The following is a 6,000-nucleotide window of genomic DNA, read 5'->3' as shown; positions in this document are numbered from 1 at the left end:
TGCTCAGATGCGGGGAACATGGGTTGTTCTTTGAGCATCCAGGAAGGGGAAGCTACTGTAGTTTGAGAGAATCGTGGATGGTTTCCCCGAGTCCAGACTTGAGCCCCACTCTCAGAGTTTCTAGTTTTGTCTGTTATGTACTCCAAAATTTAATTTCTAACAAATTCCCAGGTGATGCTGAAGCTGTTGGTCTGGGACCACACTTTGAGAATGAATGCCCTAGTTTCATAATTGAATCTGGGTCCCTGTCCCATCTGGGTTGCGGTCTGTGGGAAGGTAAGAGTGAGCTACTTTCCCTGATTCCAAGGCACCAGTCTTTTTTTTTTTTTTTTTGCCACTATTCTCCACACACCACTATTGAGCTCTTAAGAAGATGATTCTCCCCCAAAAGGGACCACCAATGACCCTACACCATCCCTGAGTGAGAGAACACATTGGCAACTATATATCTGGTATCCAGGGCCCACATTTACTACATGACCAGGGACTTTGTGCCTTTTGTTAATCATCTGTTCCTCCTGGTTCAACACAGTCTAGCCGTTGGTGGTAGTGGGTGCAGAACAAGGAGGTATTGAAGATATGTTCTTTATACTACCTTATCTTCCAGGCTCCCTGGAAGTTTCCAGTCTGGAACAGGTAGGGACTAAGGTAGAAGGTAGTTTTAAATTGGATGACTCCAGAAATATGATTATTACACTGGAATGAGATTGAATATTGAGACTTATTTTATAAACCAGAATGTCTTGGCAAATGTTCCATGTGCACTGGACAAGAATGAATACTTTGCTGGGGAGCATTCTATAAGTGTCAACTAGGTAAATTTGGCCGAAAATGTTTAAGTCTACTGTATCTTTGCTGGTTTTTCTGTCTGCTTGCTATAGAATTATTTTTAAAAAGATTTTTATTTATTTATCTGAGAGAGAGAGAGCATGAGTAGGGAAAGGGGCAGAGGGAGAGGGATAAGCAGACACCCTGCTGAGTGGGGAGCCTGATGGGGACTTGATCCCAGGACCCCGAGATCATGACCTGTGCTGAAGTCAGACACTTAACCAACTGAGTCACCCAGGTGCCCCTGTTCTATAATTACTGAAGGAGGAGTATTGAAATTTCTGAGTATAATGTGGATTTATCTATTATTTATTTATTTCTCAATGAAGTTCTATTGGTTTTATTCCATGTATTTGGAAGCTCTCTTATTAGGGTCATGAATGTTTATGATTGTTTTGTTTTCTTGATAAATTGGTCCCTTTATGAAGTGACTTTCTCCATCCCTGATATTTTTGCTCTGAAGTGTCCTTCGTCTGATGTTGCTATAGCCACTGAAGCTTTCTTTTGACTAGTGTTATCTTGGCATATGTTTTTTTCTACCCTGATGTTTACTCTATTTCCGTCTTTATACTTAAGGTACATTTCTTGTAGCATGCAGTTTTGGCAGTGCTCTTCCATCCAGTGTGATAATTTCTGTTTTCTGATTGGATGTTTAACCCACGTACATTTTATGTGATTCCTTTATATGGTTAATTTCAAGTCTATCTTCTTATGGTTTGTTTTCTGTGTATCCTATCTTTGTTCCATTTTAAGTCTTTTCATGTTTTCTTTGGATTGAATGTTTTCTAATATTCAATTTTATATTCTCTTGTTGGCCTATTATGTCTTTGTTTTGTGATTTTAGTAGCTGCTCTAGGGCTTATAGCATATATCTTTAAATCATCACAGTCTACCTTTGAGTGATAGTAAAGCATTTCGCATAGAACGCTGGTTTTGAACTGGGGGTAATTTTGTGCTCTAGAGGACAGTTGGCAATGTCTAGACACTAGGGGCCTTTAGTGGGTAGAAGACAGGGATGCTGCTAAAAATCCTTCAGTGCACAGAACTGTCCCTCACTGTGAAAAATTACCTGGTCCAAAATGTCATTATTGAAGTCATTGAGAAACCTTGACATATAGGATAAAGAACCTTGTAACAGTGTACTTACTCTCTCTCTTAGGCTTTGTGCTCCTGTCATATACTTTACACATGCTGTAATTACTACAATACATTATCAACATTTCTGTTTAAACTATGTTATCTTTTAAATCAACTTAAATAATAAAAAAAAGTCTTACACACTTACCCATATAATTACTTTTTATGACCTTGTTTCTTTGTATAGATCCAGACTTCTTTGTTTTAAATTTTAAATTATTTTTATTTATTTATTTATTTATGAGAGAGAGCAAAAGCGTGGGGGGGAGGGGGAGTGGCAGAGGCAGAGGCAGAGGGAGAGAGAGAATCCCAGGCAGGCTCCATGCCCGGTGCAGAGCCCCCAAGGCAGGACTTGATCTCATGACTCTAAGATCATGACCTGAGGCACCCCAATAGATTCAGATTTCTTTTTTTTTTTTTTTAAGATTTTATTTATTTATTTGACAGAGAGAGAGCACAAGTAGGCAGAGAGGCAGAGATAGAGAGAGAAGCAGGCTCCCCGCTGAGCAAAGAGCCTGATGCGGGGCTCGATCCCAGGACACTGAGATCATGACCTGAGCCGAAGGCAGCGGCTTAATCTACTGAGCCACCCAGGCGCCCCTAGATTCAGATTTCTATCTGGTATTATTTTATTTCTGTTTGAAAGATTTCCTTGAACATTACTTATATTGCAGATCTACTCCTGATACATCCTTTAAGCTTCCCTATGTCAGAAAAAGTCTTTACTTCATCTTTGTCTTTGAAGGATGTTTGTGTTGGGTATGAAAATCTAGATTGATGTTTTTTTTCCTATCAGTGCTTTAAAGATATTGCTCCACTGTCCTCCTGCTTGCAATGTTTCCAAAGAGAAATCTTTAGTCTTCTCTTTTTTCCTTTGTACATAATATTTTTTTTCCCTTTTGACTGCTTTTAAGATTCTTTCACACTGGTTTTGAGCAATTTGATTACAATATGCCTTGGGTAGTTTTCTTCATATATCTTACACATGGGGTTTGGTAAGCTTCATGGATCTGTGAGTTCATTGTTTTCATCAAGTTTGGAAACTTTTCAGCTATTATTTTTCAAATGTTTTCTGCTCCCTCCCTCTTTTAGGGACTCCAGTCACGCACAGATAAGATTGCTTAAAGTTGTCCTATAACTCACTGATGCTCTGTTCATTTTAAAAATTCATTTTTCTCTATTTTGTTTTGGATAGCTTTTGTTTACAAGTTCACTAATCTTTCTTCTTACAATTTATATTCTGCCATTAATCTTATTCATTGTATTTTTCATTTTATACATTGCAGTTTTCATCTCAGGAATTTAACTTGGGTCCTTTTATAAGTTCTTTATCCTCATTATGGATCTTATTTTCCTGCTTCTTTGAATGCCTGGTAATCTTTGAATGTCAGACATTATGAGTTTGCCTTGCTGGTTGCTGAATATGTTTTATTATTATAAATCTTACTGTGCTTTGTCCTGGGATGCAGTATAATTTAGTCGGAGACAGTCTGATTCTTTAAGTTTGATTTATAATTTTTTTGGTGGGTCTGGAGCAGTACCCAGTCTCGGGTTAATTGTTTGGCATTATGAGACAAGACTTTCCTGAGTACTTCTATTGTGAATTATGAAGTTTTCTAGTCTGTCTGGTAGAAGCAGGGATAGTCCAGTCATTGTGTGAACATAGGCATTGTTACTTCTAATCTTTTTAGACGGCTCTTTTCCCTGACCTGGGTAATTTTTTTATATAATCATGCTGGTCGATACCCTGCTAAATACTCGAGGGAGACTCTTTGTAAGTCTGTAAGTCTCTGTAGTCCTCACTCCTTTCTGGTATTATGCCCTCTAAACGTTAGCTGCCTTGGTTATCCTAGATTCTCAGCTCCATGTTCTCAAATCAGAGAGTCTTCTGGTTCTGTTTCAGTTCTTCCTGTTTGTATTACAGCCTGGAAATGCTCTCAAGGTGGAAAGCTGAGGCAATTTTAGGGCTCATCTTGATTTTTTGCCATCTCTGTATTTCATTGCCTGATGTCCAATATGTTGAAATCCATTGTTTCATGTATTTTGATTGGATTTTTGGTTGTTCCGTGTGTGGGGGGGGGGGTGGGTGTAAAACATGGTCCTTATTACTCCCTCTCAAAATCTGGTTTTGTGTTATTATTACTTTCTCATTATTACTGACTTCTCAGCATCAAGTATAGGATCTGAAACAGAGAAGGTGATCGATAAATGCTCACTGGATGGACAGGTGGGTGGGTGGATGTTGTATTGTGCATACATTAGTGAATAATTGGTTGACTAAAAGCAGAAAATGGTCTAACTGAGCTGAGGACCAGCACAGGGTGACAAAGCTGAGAATCAAAGACTGGGGAGAGGCTAGAGGACACTGGATAGTCACTAGAGTCCAGTGTAATGGCAGAGAAAAAACCAATGCAGACCCAGTCAGAGAGCTGGCATGGGCGTGAGAACCAGGAAGCTCTGTGGTATTTAACAAAGAAGCAAGGCAAAGGAGCAAGGCCATGAGCGTAATGTCTGTGTGAAGTTCTGATGTGGTGGGGCTTCTCTGTGGGCACCTCTGTGCTTCCTCCCAGAGTGGCAGTTAGGTTAGCATCAGCAAGAGGTAGAAACAAGCGACTGATTCTCATCTCTGGCCTTGGCTCTTTTATTTTTTTATTAAAAAAAAAAAGGGTTTTATTTATTTATTTATTTTTTAGTAATCTCTAAAACCAACATGGAGCTCAGACTCACAACCCCAAGATCCAGAGTCTCATGCTCTTCCAACTGAGCCAGCCAGGTGTCCCTGGGCTTAGCTCATTTAAACAGACCAGATACTGGGGCCATCTGGGGGTCTATGAGAATCCAAAATAATCTGCACTATTTATTTCTGTTTTCTTTTTACTTAGTTTAGGGAACACAATGGTAGGACCTTGTTTAGCCAGACAGAGTTGTATATGTAATGTCAAATTTTAAAAGCCAACAGTACTTTGAGAAAGAGAGAAAGAGCAGGAGAGAGAGGGAGAGAGAGAGAGAGAGAGAAAGATGGTGAAAGAGGGGAGAAAGATTTAAGTAGAAACATCTTACACAGTATTTCACATAGAAATATGATTTTCAAAAGGTTAATTTAAAAAAAAAAGGTTAATTTAGAGGCACCTGGGTGGCTCAGTTAAGCATGTGCCTTTGGCTCAGTTCATGATCCCAGGGTCCTGGGATTGAGCCTCATATTGAGCTCCCTGCTCAGTGATGACTGCTTTTCCCACCCCCTCTGCCCCCCCTTACTCGTATGCTCACATGATCTGTTCTCTCGCTCTCAAATAAATAAATAAATAATCTTTTTTAAAAAGGGTTAATTTACTCCCTAATTTAACTCTCTGTGCATTTCTCTCTCTCTCATACACACACACACACACACACACACACGAGTCAAGCACTTAAAGCTCATGGTTGTTGTTGTGAGCCTTTTCTTGTGGTTTGTTCAAGACATGGAGAAACAATAGAGATGTTTGGAAATAACTGGGTTCTTTTACCTTTTGAAATAATAGTTTCAGATTGCATGCTCTGTTCCAAAAGGTCCAAAATTTACTCACATCTCTTGTCAACCCAGCTACTTTATAGATAGTCTGTTTTACCAACCAGTGTGTAATCAAGACTAAACATTTGGTCCCGGTGTCTTAATGAGGTTTAGAATCATCCTTTCCTCTTTCTTTGGCAAAGCTTGTTTTCTGCAACCTTGGCAATGTTTACACACTCTTCATTCCTCTTTCCATTCTCCTCTCTTATTTAATCCTTCTGGGTCCATTCCTTGGAATGTTTCTCATTACCCAATAATCACTACAATTTCTAGTGGATTTCCTGTGGGAACAGTGCTGTCATTGCTCTTCTTTTTATAAAATTACTGGCAATTTGGGACAGAGTGGCCCACAAGAGCCTCATTAGAGCAGTAGGCCTGGGAGGTAGACAACAATAGGCCTTTTAATGGTAAAAGGTGGCCCTCCCATGCCTGGCACACAAGGAATTTTGCATGTACTATACTGTTTTGTCCCATGACGTGGGTCCTAT

This window comes from Enhydra lutris, unplaced genomic scaffold, assembly GCF_002288905.1.
Source record: "Enhydra lutris kenyoni isolate GAN:26980312 unplaced genomic scaffold, ASM228890v2 scaffoldscaffold12, whole genome shotgun sequence".
Classification (NCBI taxonomy): Eukaryota; Metazoa; Chordata; class Mammalia; order Carnivora; family Mustelidae; genus Enhydra; species Enhydra lutris.
Note: the sequence above shows the minus strand (reverse complement) of the source record.